Source organism: Marmota flaviventris, chromosome 2, assembly GCF_047511675.1.
Source record: "Marmota flaviventris isolate mMarFla1 chromosome 2, mMarFla1.hap1, whole genome shotgun sequence".
Lineage (NCBI taxonomy): Eukaryota > Metazoa > Chordata > Mammalia > Rodentia > Sciuridae > Marmota > Marmota flaviventris.
The window spans coordinates 131,412,652-131,427,998 of NC_092499.1; positions in this window are offsets into that span (position 1 = coordinate 131,412,652).

Sequence of the window (15,347 nt, forward strand, 5' to 3'; positions counted from 1 at the left end):
CTAAACCGAATGCTAATCTTAAAACTAGTTCTAACCATAGCCCTAGTCCTAAAACAAAATCGAGCCATAGTCCTAACTTTAAAGCTTAACCTAAACCAAAACCTAACCCTACACCTAGCCCTAACCCTACACCAAGCCCTAAACCTAGCCCTAATTTGAGTCCAAACCCTAACCCTAAAACTACCCCTGACTTTCATTTTGACCCTAAAACTATCCCTAGCTATAAACATCACCCCAACATTAAACCTAAGCCTAAAACTAGACCTAGTCCTAACCCCAATCTTATAATGAGCCCAAATCATAACTCTACTACAAACATTGGCCTTAACTCTAAACGTAGCCCTATCTCTAACCAAAACCTAGCCCTAATCCAAAACCTAACCCTATCTTTAACCCCAAAACTAATCCTAACACTAGCCCTAACCCCACCCTAAATGTAGCCCTAAACCTAGGTCTAACCCTATCACTTACTCTAAGCCAATCCTAACCCTAATGCAAACCCTAGGCCTAACCCTAATCCTATTACTAGTCCTAACCCTAGCCCTCATTCTACCTCTAACCATAACTCAAACCTGACCCTTATTCTTACCCTAAAGTTAACCATAAGTCTAAACTGGACCTTAACCCTATACTGAACTTTAACACTAGCACTAGAAATAAACCTATTCCTAAACCTAACCCTAACACTAGCCCTAGACCTAAACGTAATCATAAATCTAGACATATCTCTAGCCCTAGACCTAAACAAAACCAAGCCCTAGCCCTAATAATAAACCTTAACCTAACACAAACACTAACCCTACCCCTAGACCTAACCCTAGTGATAATTCTGGCTTTAACCCTAAAGCTAACTCTAACCTGAACACTGACCCTGACCCTAACACTAACTCTAGCTCTACACATCACAATAACACTAACCCTAACCGTAACACGTGACCTAGTCATAACACAAACCCAAAAACTGGCCCTATCATAACCCTAGTTCGTATATTATCTGTAACCCTAACACTAGCCCTAACCTAAACCAAATTGGCCCTAATCTGACCTTAACCCTAGCTTTAACCCTAACACTAATCCTAGCTGTAAGCCAATCCCTAACCCTTGCACTATACCTAAATCTTATCCTATTTGTTACCTTAAGCCAACCCCTAAACGTAATGCTAACCCTGGTCCTAACCCTAATTCATAGCCTAACCCAAACCCTAACCCTATTACTAGTCCTAACCCTAGACCTCATTCTAACTCTAACCATAACCCAAACATTAATCCTAACCCTGAAACTTATACTGACCCTAACACTAATCATAGGTCTAAAACTGACCCTAACCCGAATCCGAACCCTAACACTAGCCATACCGGTAATCCTATACATAAACCTAAACCTAACACTAGTGCTAGACCTAAACCTAATTCTAAATATAGCAATAACTCTAGCTCTAGACTGCAACAACAACTTTTCCCTGGCCCTAACAATCACCCTTAACATACCCAAACACTAACCCTACTTCTAGACCTAACCTAGTCCTAAATCTGACACTAACCCCAACACTCACTCAAACCTAAACACTGACCTTGACCCTAACATAAACCTAGCTCCAAAGCTCACCCTAACTCAAAACCTAATCCTAACACTACACCTAGCCATAACCCTAACCCTAAAAATAGCCCTAAACATAACCCTATCTCTTAATTACCTATGGCCCTAACCCTAAGACTAAACTAACACAAAACCTAGCCCTAATCCTAGGCGTAAACCTAGCCCTAAGTGTAACGCTAAACTAACCCTATCCCTAACCCAAACCTAACCCTCCCCTTAGACCTAACCTTAGCTCAAAGCCTAACCTTTACCCTAAAGATAAACCTAGCCCTATCCCAAACCCTAATCTATCCCTAACCCTAATACTAACCTAAACCATAGCCCTAACCATAGCTCTAATTCTATACACTACCCTAACCCTAACCCTAATCCTAACCATAACCCTAGCCCTAAACCTAGCTCAAATCCCATCCATTACCCTAACCATAATCCTAACCCTAATTCTAACCCTAGGCTTAACCCTAACCCTATCACAATCCCTAAACCTGTCCATTACCCTAAAACTAACCTGTACCCTAATTCTAAGCCTATTCATTACCCTAACCCTAACTCTAAACCTAACGCTAATTAAAGCCCTAAACCTAAACCTAAACCGTAACCTAAACTGAACCATAAGCTATACCCTGACCTTAATAATACATCTAGCTCTATACTTGACCCTTACCTTAAACCTAACCCTTACACTAGACCTAACCATGAACATTACCCTAAATCTATCCCTAGCCATATCCCTAGACTTAACCCTAGACACTTACCCTAACACAAACCCTAGATCTAAAATTTATCCTAACTGAAAAACTAACTCTAAAACTAGATGAACCTTAAATCTAACCATAAACATAACCCTAGCTTTTACATTACCCATACACCCAACACTAGTCCTAAACCTCACAAACAACCTAGCCCTAAACCTAGCCCCAAATCTAGACATAAGCATAACCCTAAACCTATCTCTAGCATTAATCTTAACCCTAAACTGGCTCTGGCCCTAAACCTACTAAAATTCTAATCCTTACCCTAAACGTAAAAATAGCCCTAACCCTCAACATAACCTAAACCTAGCCTGAATCCGAACTGTAACCATAGCACAAATCCTAGCACAAACTCTATCCATTACCTTAAACATAACCCTTACCCTAATGCTAACCCAAGCCATAAACCTAACCCTAACACTAACCATAGCCCTGACTCTAACCCTAACCCTCAACCTAGACCTAACCCTAGCTCAAACCCTAACACTTCTACTAAACCTAACACTAACACTAACCCGAGGCCTATCTCCAAACCTAGCCAAAATCCTAAGGTTAACTCAAGCCCTAACACTAGCACTAACCCAATCCTTTACTCTAAACATAAACCTAACTAACCCAAATGCTAACCCTAGGCCTAACCCTAATCCTATCGCTAACACTAACCCTACCTATTACTCTAAACCTAACCTGAACTCTAAACCTAACACTATCCATTACTTTAACCCTAACCCTAATGCTAATTTGAGCCCTAACCCTAAACCTTATCCTAAACCAAACCCTAAACCGGACTCTGACCATAATAATACACCTAGCTCTAAACCTGACCTTTACCCTAAACCTAACTTTCCACTAGACCTAGCCATAAACCTAAAGTTAATACTATTCCTAACCATAACCCTAGACCTGACATTATCCCTAGCCCTAATTCTAGCTCTAACCCTAACACAAACCCTAACCCTCATCCTAGCCCTAAACCTAGCTTTAATCCTAACCTGAACACTCACCCTATTCTTATACCTCATTTTAACCCTCTCCCTAGCCCTGAACCTAGCCATAACCTCATCCCTTCCCTTAAAAGTAATCATAACACTAACACTGACCCTAATTCTAGCCGTAACCATGGGTCTAACCCTAACACTAAACCTAGCACTAATCTAGCCCTAATTTAGCCATAACCCTAAGCAAATCCCTAATTCTAGCTCTAAGAATAACTCTAACTCTCAACCTATCCCTATTTCTATTTCTAAACCTGTCTATTACCATAACCCTAACACTAAACCTAACCTTAGCCCTAAACTTAGATCAAACTATAACTCTAAATCTAACCCTAACCTTAAGCCTAAACCTCACCTTACCACTAGTTGAACACTATCGCTAATCATAAAACTAACCTTAACCCTAAACCTCGCCCTAAACAAAACCGAGCCATTAGCCTAACCTTAAACCTAACCTAAACCAAATACTAACCCTACAACTAGCCATAACCCTACTCAAATTTGAGTCCTAGAACTAAAACTAACCCTTACCCTGACTCATATCCAAACACTAAACATAGCTCTATATATCACCCTATCCATAAAGCAAATGCTAACACCATTCCTAGCCCAAACCCTATCCCTAAAACTAACCCTAATAATAACCCTAGTTCTTATATTAGCCATAGTCCTAACCCTAGCCTTAACCCCAAAACAAAAATAGCCCGAATCTGAGCCCTAAACCTAGATTTAACCCTAACCTTAGCCGAAGCCCTAAACCTAACCCTAACCCTAGCTCTAAACATAGCTATAACCCTATCCCTTATACTAAGCCAAACCCTATCCATAATGCTAACCCTAGTCCTAATTGTAATCCTTAGCCTAAATCAAATACTAAACCTATTACTAGTCCAAACCCTAGCCCTCATTCCAGCTCTAAACCTAACACAAAACCTAACCCTAACCTTCACCCTTATTCTGACCATAACACTAATTATAGGTCTAAACCTGACCCTAACCCTAAACTGAACCCTGAAACTAGTCCTACCAGTAAACATTTATCTAAACCTAACCCTAACACTACCCCTAGACCTAAACATAATCCTAAATCTCGTGATAACTCTAGCCCTAGACCTAAACAAAAACTTAGTCCTAGCCCTAACAATAACACTTAAGCTAAAATAAACAATAACACTACCCTTAGACCTAACCCTACTCCTGATTCTGGCTTTCGTCCTAACTCTAATTTGAACACTGACCCTGACATTAACACTAAACCTAGCTCTAAAACTGACTCTAAACCAAAATCTAAACCTAACACTAGACCTAGCCATATCCCTAACCCTAAAACTATCCCTAATTAGAACCCTAGATCTTACATTACCCATAGCACTAACCCTAGACCTAAACCTAACACAAAACCTAGCCCTAATCTAAGGCCTAAAACTACCGTAAGCATAACCATAACCCTAAACCTAGTCCTAACCCTAAACCTAACCCTCACCTTAGACCTAAGCATAGGTCAAAGCCTAACCTTTGGCCTAAACATAACCCTAGCTTTATCCCTAACAATAACCCTAACCCTAACCCTAACTCTATACATTACCCTTATGATAACCCTATTCCTAATGCTAAACCTAGGCCTAACCCTAACCCTATCGCAAACCCTAAATCTCTCCATTACCCTAAACCTACCCTGAACCCTAATCCTAACCCTATCCATTGCCCTAAATATAACTAAACCTAATGCTCATTGGAGCCCTATCCCTAAATCTTAACCTAATACAAACCTTAACCCTGACCCTGAACCTAAAAATACCCCTAGCTCTAAAACTGACCCTTACCCTAAACTTAACATTACACTAGACTAAGACATAGACCTAATCCCAAATGTACTCCTAACTGTAACACTAGACCTGACATTATCCCTAGCCCTAATTCTAGACCTAATCCTACAACAAACCTTTGCCTTCATCCTAGCCCTAAATCTAGCCTTAATCATAACTGTAACCCTAACCCTATCCCTAATCCTAATTCTAACCATCACTCTACCTCCAAACCTAGCTATAGCACATCCTTTACCCTAAACTTAACCCTAAACCTGGTCCCAATGCTAGGTCTAAGCTGAACACTAACCCTAGTTCTAATCCTTGCCCTGATGTAGCTTTATCATAAAACTAACCATAACCCTAGCCCTAAGACTAACTCTAACTCTCGCCCTAGACTTATCCCTAGTTCTCTCCCTATCATTTACCATAACCCTAAACCTAGTCCTAACCCTTGCACTATCATTAGACCTAGCCGTAATCAGAGATCTAACCCTAACTCCAAGTTTTAACATAACCCTCAGCCTAAGCCTAACACAAACACTTGCCCTGACACTAACACTAATCATATAACCTAGGAATAAAACAAAACTGAGCAATAGAGGCTGAGGATATGGCTCAAGTGGTAGCACATTCAACTGGCATGTGTGGGGTGCTGGGTTTGATGCTCAGCAACAATAAAAATATAATTTAAAAAAAAGAAGTTGTGTCCACCAAAAACTAAAAAAAATAAAAAATATTCAAAAATTCTCTCTCTCAAAAACAAACAAACAAACAAACAAACAAAAAACTTAGCAATACTCCTAACCTTCAAATTTAACATAAACCAAACACTAACACTACACCTAGACCTAATCCTAGCCCTAATTCGAGTCCTAACCATAACCTTAAACTAACCCTGACCCCGAATAATATCCTAACACTCACTCTAGGTCTAAACACCACCCAAAACTTGAACTGAACCCTTAATCGAACACAAGCACTAACCCTACCCCTAGACCTAAACCTAGTTCTAATTCTGGCAGTAACCCTAACTTTAACTTTAACTCTAACCCAAACATTGACCCTGCCTTTAAGAGTAAACCTAACTCTAAACCTGACCCTAAACAAAAATCTAAACCTAACACTAGACATAGCCAAAATCCTAACCCTAAATCTAGCCCTAATCATAACCCTAGCTCTTACATTACCCACAGCCCTAACCCTAGGCTTAAACCTAACACAAAACCTAGAGTTAATCCTAAGCCTAAGCATAACACTACCTAACCAAAATCTAACACTTGATTAGTTCTAATCCTAGCTCAAAGCCTAACCCTATCAGTTAGCCTCAAAGCCTAACCCTTATCCTAAACATAAACCTACACCTATCTCTAAATATACCCCTAACTCTAGCCCTAATCCTAAACTTAACCCTAGCCTTAAATCTAGCACTAAACCTACCCATTACCCTAAAACTAAACCTAAACCTATTGATAACCCTAGGCCTAAACCTAACCCTAAACCTAACAAGAAATCTAACACTAGAACAAACCCTAAACCTCACAGTCACCATAGACCTAACTCTAGCTCAAACCCTAACCCTTACCATAAACCTAAACATAACCATAGCCCTAACCCTAAACCTCAATCTAACACTAACCATAGCCCTATGCTTACATCTAACTGTATCCATTACTCTAAACCTAACCCTACCCCTAATGATAATGCTAGCCCTAATCCAACCCTAACCTTATCCATACTCTAATATTATCCCTAGACCTAACTCTAAACCTAACCCTCGCCCTAGCCCTAACCCTAGATCAAAACCTAACTCTTATGCTAAACATAACCCTAACACTAATCCTAGTTCTAACCCTAACCCTAGCCCTAACTCAAGACCTATTCCTAACAATAACCCTAGCCATAACCTTAGCTCTAACCCTATCCATTTTCCTAACCATTACCCTTACCCTAATGATAACCCTAGGCCTAACACAAACCCTATCGCTAAACCTAACCCTATCAATTACCGTAAACCTAACCTGAACCCTAAAAAAATCCTAACATTACCCTAACCATGCCTAATGCTTATTTGAGCCCTAATGCTAAACCCTAACCTCAACCAAACTCTAACCTGATCCTGACTCTAATAATTCCCCAAGCTCTAAACCTGACCCTTAGCCCTAAACCTAACCCTTACACTAGACCTAGCCATAAACCTAATCCTAAAACTGTCCTCGCCTCAACTGAAACACCACACCTGACATTAGCCCTAGCCCTAATCCTAGCCCTAACCCTAACAAAAACCCCAGCTCTTATCCAAGCCCTAAATCTAGATTAATCTTAACCCTAGCCCTAACCCTAGCTCTAACCCCAATACTAACCCTAGGCCTAATCTTAGCACTAATTTCACCCTATCTTTAAACCTAACCCTAACCCTAGATCTAAGAATAATATAACTCTCACACTAGCCCTATCACAAGTTCTACCCCTATCCCTTAATGTAACCCTAACCCTAGCCCTAAATTTAGTCCTAAACTTTGCCCTATCCGTAGCCCAAGCACCAACCTTAGATCATAATCTATCTCTAAATCTAACCCTAACCCGAAGACTAAGCCTAAACCTAACACTAGCCCTCACCCTAACACTAAACCTAAAACTAGCACTAATCCTAGCCCTAGCTCTATAAAAACAACTGGGCCATAATCTCTATCCCTAACCCTTAAACTAAACCAAACCCTAACCATAAACATACCCCTAACCCTAGCCCTAATTCAAGTTTTAAGCTGAACCCTAAAACTAAACCTGACACTGACTCTGACACTAACACTAATCCTAGCTCTAAACATCACCCTAATCCTAACACTAACCCTAACACTAAACCTAGCCCTAATCTTAACCCTAAAGTTAGCCCTAATCGTAACCCTTGTAGTTACAATAGCCGTAATCCTAACCCTATCACTAATTTAACCCAAATCCTAGCCCTAATCTGAGCCCTAACCTGAGCTTTGACCCTAACCCTAACACTAGCCCTAGCCCTAATCATAACCATGACCCTAGCCCTAACCCTATACATTACCATAACAATAGCCCTAACCCTAATAATAACCCTAGGCCTAAACCTAACCCTATCTCTAATCCTATACCTATCCATTTCCCTAAACCTAACATGAACCCTAATTCTAAGCCTATCATTACTCAAACCCTTACCCTAATGCTAATTCAACCCATAACTTTAAGCCTTAACCTATTCAAAACTCTAACCTAGACCTTCACCTTAATGATACCCCTAGCCCTAAACCTGACCATAGCCATAAACCTAAACTTTACACTAGACGCACCCATAATCCGAACCCTAAAACTATCTTTAAACATAATTCTAGACTTGAAATTAGCCATACTCCTGATCCTAGCCCTAACTCTGAAACAAACCCTAGCCCTCATCCTAGCCCTAAACCTAGACTTAATCATAACACTAATCCTAACCCTTATTCTAAACATCACCCTACCTCTAAAACTAGCATAACACCTTACCCTAAACTAAATCCTAAATCTAACCCTAATTCTATGCTTAAGATGAACACTAACCATAGACCTAATCCTAGCCTTAATTTAGCTCTATCCTTAACCCTAACCCTAACCTTAGCCCTAAGAATAAAATAATTCTCACACTAGCCCTATCACTAGTTCTAATCCTAGCCCTTACAGTAACCCTAACCTAGCCCTACCCCTTGCCCAATTCTTAGTCCTAGCCCTAAGACTAAGCCTAAGCCTCACACTAACACTAAACCTAATCCTAATGCTATTCATAAAACTAGCCCCAACCCTACCACCAGCAGTAAAACAAAAACAAGCAATAGTCCTAACGCTAAATCTAACTTAAACCAAACCTTAACACTACAACTAGACCTAACCATAGCCTTAATTCGAGTCCTAACCCTAACCTTAAAAGTGTACCTGACACTGGCTCATATGCTAAACTCACCCTAGCTTGAAACACCATCCTAAACTTAAACCAAAACTTAACAGTGACCCTTGCCCTTATTTGAGTCCTATCCCTAACCCTGAGTCATATCCTAAAACTAAATGTAGCTCTAAATATCATCCTAAACTTAAACTTAACCCTAAAACTAAAACTACACCTCCCTCTAACCCTAACCCTAAAACTAACACTAATTGTAACCCTAGTTCTTATATTAGTGATTGCCCTAACCCAAGTCCTAACCCTAACACAAAACTAGCCCTAATTCGAACCCTAAACCTAACTTTAACCTTAACCCTACCCTAACTCTAGCCATAACCCTAGCTCTAAACCTATCCCTTACTCTAAATGAAACCTTAACCCTAATGGTATACCTAGACCTATCCCTAATTCTTAGGCTAACCAAAATCCTAACTTTATTAATAGTCCTGACCCTAGCCCTCATTCTACCTCTAATCCTATCCCAAACCATTTCTCTAACCCTGACCCTTTTTCTGACCCTAACACAAACCCTAGGTCTAAAACTGACCCTAACCCTAGAGCAAACCTTAACACTGGCCATACCGCTAACTTATACCTAAACCTAACCCTAACCCTAGCCCTAAGTCTAACTCTAACTCTCACACTATCCCTATCCCTAGTTCTAAGCCTATCCATTACCATAACCCTAACCCTAGCCCTAACCCTTGCCATATCCTTAGTCCTAGCCCTAACCCTATATCCAACCCTACCTTGAAATCTAACCCTAAACTTAAGCGTAAGCCAAGCACTAAAACTACCCCTAACCTTAATTCTAATGGTAAAAGTAGCCCTAACCCTAACATTAGCAGTAAAACAAACTGAGCATAGCCCTAATCATAAACCTTAACTTCAACCAAACCTTAACACTAAACCTCGACCTAACCATAGCCTTAATTCGAGTCCTAACCCTAACCTTAAATCTAACTCTGGCCCTGACTCATATCCTAATGCTCACCCTAGCTCTAAACACCCTCCTAACCTTAAACTGAAAACTAAATATAAACATATTCCTAATTCGAGTCCTAACCATAATCCTGATGCTGACTAATATCCTAACACTAAACCTAGCTCTAAACATCATCCTAACCTTAAACCTAACCCTAACACTAGACCTACCCCTAACCCTAACCCTAAAACAAACCCTCATTGTAACCCTAGCTCTTACATTAGCCATTTCCTTATCATTAGCCCAAACCCTAACCCCCAAACTTTCCCTATGGTCTTAGCCCTAAACCTAGATTTAACCCTAACCCAAACTCTAGCCCTAACACTAGCTCTAAGGCTATCGCTTACCCTATGAATAACCCTAACCCTAATGGTAGCCCTAGACCTATGCGTACTCCTTAGGCTAACCCAAATCCTAACCTTATTAATAGTTCATATCCTAGCCCTCATTCTATCTCTAATCCTATCTCAAACCTGAACACTAACATTGACCCTTATCCTGACCCTAACACAAACCCTAGTTCTAAATCTGACCCTAACACTAGACTAAAAGCTAGCACTAGCCCTGGAACTAAACCTAATCCTAAATCTAGCCTTATATCTTGCTTTAGACCTAAAAAAAACCTAGTCCTAGGCCTAACAATAACCCTTATCCTAAGACAAACCTAACACTACCCCTAGACCTAAACCTACTCCTAATTCTGGCTGTAACCCTAACTTGAACTCTAACCCAGACACTGACTCTACCTTTGACAGTAAACCTACTTCTAAACCTGACACTAACTGAAAATCTAAACCTAACACTAGATCTTGGCATAACCCTAACCCTAAAACTATCCCTACTCATAATCCTAACCCTTACGTTACCCACAGCTTTAACCGTAGGCCTAAAGCTAACACAAAACATAGAGCTAATCCTAGGCCTTAACCTAGCCCTAAGCATAACCCTAACCCTAACCATAGGCCTAACCAAAAGCTAACCCTCACCTTAGTCCTAACCCTATCTCAAAACCTTACCCTTACTATAAACATAAACCTAGAACTATTCCTGAATGTAACCCTAAACCTAGTCCTAATCCTTAAATTAACCCTAGCCCTAACTCTAGCTCTAAACCTACCCATTACCCTAACCCTAAACCTAATTGTAACCCTATCCTTAACCCTAACCATAATTCTAGCCCTAATCAGAAAACTAACCCTAGACCTAACCCTAAACTAATACACACTATAGTCCTAACCTTTTGATAGATCAAATCTTAAACTTTACCATAAACCTAAATATAAACATAGACCTAACCCTATCCCTAAACTTAAATCTAGCCCAGTCCCTAACCCGAAACCTACATCTAACCGTATTTATTACACTAACCCTAAGACTAAACTTAATTATTACCATTCCCCTAACCCTAACCCTAATCCTAAACCTACCATAATCCTATCCCTAAACATAACCCTGAACATAACCCTTGCTCTAAACTTAATCATAGCTCAGAACCTAACTCTTACACTAAACATAACACTAAATCTAACCCTACGTCTAACCCATACCCTAACACTAACTCAAGACATAATCCTAACCATAAGTCTAGCTATAAACTTAGCTCTAACTGTACACATTACCCTAATAATAACCAATACCCTAATGCTAATTCTAGGCCTAAACCTATCTCAAGACATAATCCTAACCATAACCCTAGACTTAAACTTAACTCGAACTCTATCCAGTACCCTAAACATAACCCTTTCCCTAATGCTACCCCTAGGCCTAACCCTAAACCTATCATTAACCCCAACCCTATCAATTAACTTAAACCTAACCTGAACCCCAAATCTAACCCTATCATTACCCTAACTGTAACCCTAATGCTAATTTGAGCCCTAACCCTAAACTCAAACCTAAAAGAAATGCTAACCATGACCCTGACCTTAATAATTCACCTACGTCTAATCTAACCCTTACCCTAAACCTAAACCTTACATTAGACCTAGCCAAAACCTAACCAAAAAACTATCCATAACCATAATCCTAGACCTCATATTAGCCCTAGATATAATCCTAGCCCTAACCTGAACACCAATGCTAGCCCATATTAGCACTAAACATAGCCTTAAACATAACCCTAACCTTAAACCTAGGCCTAACTTAAAACCAACCCTCCTTAATCTTAGACCTAACTTAGCCCTATACCTAACCCTAACCCTAACCCTAACCCTAGCCCTAAAACTAAGTCTAACTCTCTCCCTAGCCCTAAGACTAGTTCTAACCGTATCCCTTACTGGAATTCTAAACCTTGCTCTAATCCTAGGCCTAACCCTAGCCATTTCCTTAGCCCTAGTCCTAACCTTATATCTAAACTTAACTCTAAATCTAACTCTAATGCAAAGCCTAAGCCTAAACCTAACACTAACCCTAACCCTAACCCTAATGCTACTCCTAAAAATAGCCCTAACTCTAGGCCTAGCCCCGATACAAAACCGAGCCATATCCCTAAACCTACACTTAACCTGAACTAAACCCTAACCCTACACCTAGATCTAATCCTAGCCCTAACTCTAATTTTAAGCAGAACCCTAAAACTAGCCCTAACCTTGATTCTGATGTTAACACTAAACCTAGCTTTAAACATCAGCCTAAACATAACCCTAAACATAACACTAGACCTAGCCCTAACCCTAACCCTAACCCTAAAACTACCCCTAATTGGAACCCTAGTACTTACATTAGCCATAACCCTAACCCTAGCCCTAACTTAACCCAAAACCTAGCCTAATCTGAGCCCTAAACAGAGCTTTAATGCTAACCCTAACCATAACGCTAAACCTAGCACTAAGAATAATGATAAACTTAGCTCTAACCCTAGCTTTAACCTTAGCTCTAACCCTATCCATTACCCTAAACATAATTCTAATGCTAATGCTAACCTTAGGACTAAACCTTACCATATTCCTAATCCTAACTCTATCCATTACCCTAAACCTAACTTGAAACCTAGACCTAACTATATCATTACCCTAATCCTAAACCTATGCTAATTCGAGCCCAAAATTTAAACCTAAACCCATTCCAAACACTAACCACGACCCTGCCCCAAACAATAACCTTAGCTCTAAACCTGACCCTAACCCTAAACCTAATCCTTACACTACATCTAAACTAACCCTAAACTATCTTTAACTGTACAGCTGGACCTGAAATTAGCCCTAGCCCTAATCCTAGCCCTAAACCTAGCCTTAATCCTAAACTGAACCATAACCCGAGGTTTAACTCAAATTCTAACCCTAGCCCTAAACTTACCTATAACCCCATCCCTTACCCTAAACCTAACCATAACCCTAAACCTAACCATAATCTTAAACATAACCATAACCCTTGCCCTAACCGTAGTCCTAACCCTAACACTAAGCCTAGCACTAACCCTAATTTAGTCGTATCCTAACCCTAAACTTACCCTTAAGACTAACTCTAACTATTGCCCTAGCCCTAGCCCTAGTTCTATCCTTAGCCCTAGCCAAACACTGGATCTAAACCTAACTCTAAATTTAAACCTAATTCTAAATTTAACCATAACTATAATCCTAAACCAAACCTAACACTGGCCCTAACAATAATGCTAATCCTAAAACTTGCATTACCCCTAGCCCTAGCCTTAAAACAAAACCAAGCCATATGCCTAACCCTAACCCTTAACCTAAACCAAACCATAAACTTACACCTAGCCCTAACCCTAACTCTAAAAATAACCCTGACCCTGACACTGATCCTAACACTAATCCTAGCTCTAAACATCTGAATTAACCCTAACACCAGACCTAGCCTTAACGGTAACCTTAAAACTAGCCCTAATCATAACCCTAGTTCATACATTAGTCGTTGTCATAAACCTAGCCCTAACCCTAACACAAATCCTACCCCTAATTCTAGTTCTAACCCTAGGAAATACCCTAATCTAAACCCTAATTACCCGTAACCCTAACCCTAACCTGAGCCCTATCCCTAGCTCTAACCTTATCTCTTACCCTAAGACAAACCCTAAACCAAATGCTAACACTAGTCCTAACCCTAATCCTTAGCCTAACTTAAACACTATTACTAGTCTAGCCTTCATTCTAGTTCAAACTCTAACCCTGATCCTTATTCTGATCCTAACAGTAACTCTAGGTAGAAATGGCACCCTAACCCTTAATCAAACCATAACACTAGCCCTACCAGTAAGCCTATTCCTATACCTGACTATAACACTAGATCTAGACCCAAAACTAATCCTAAATATAGCTATAATTCTAGCCCTAGACCTAAACAAAATCCTAGCTCTAGCCCTAACAATAACCCTTAACCTAAACTAAAAACTTACCCTACCTCTAGACCTAACACTAGTCCTAATCTGGCTCTAACCCTAACCCTAATCCTATCTGGAACACTGACCCTGACCCTAACATTAACCTATCTCTAAACCTCTCCCTAACACAAAACCTAGTCCTAATACTAGACCTAGCCATAACCCTAACCCTAATACTAGCCCTAAACATAGCCCTAACCCTATTTTAACCCTAATCTTAACCCTAACAGTAGCCCTAACAATAACCATAGTCCTCACCCTACCCTAAACCTAACACAAACATAGCCATAATCCTAGGCCTAAACTTAGCCCTAAGCATAACCCTAACACTAACACTTGCCTTAGACCTAACCCTAGCTCAAAGCCAAACCCTTAACCTGAACATTACCCTAGCCCTAACCAAAACCATAACACTAACTCTAGCTAGAGCTGATTGAGTTTGTGAAGTTTCAAGCAGTTAGTAGTAACTCTGTTTGATTTCCAGCTCCATTTTCATTCACATCTATAGGCCATAATAAAGTGAAACCTAAAAATTCCAACTTTTCCTGACAGTGAACTGGCAAACCTTGAAAACCCAAACTTGGTGATCCTACTAAGACTAGGAAAAGGATGAATCCTGTACAATATCAAAGTAATCCATGCACAAAATATTGAAGCTTGCTCCTAAAGTGCTCACAGATAAAGCTTTTCTTTCTAATTCAGCTTTTGGCTACTACCACAAGAAACAAATGAGAGAATGTGCACTGAGAACTGATTGAGTGTGTGAAGATTCAACCAGCTAGCACAAACCCTGTTTGAGACCAGCTCCATTTCCATTCACCACTATAGGGCAAAATAAAGTGAAACATGAAAATTAAAACTGCTCCTGAGAGCAAACCCTTTTACCTAGGAAGCCCAAACATGGGGAGCATACTAAGAATAGGAAAAAGACAAA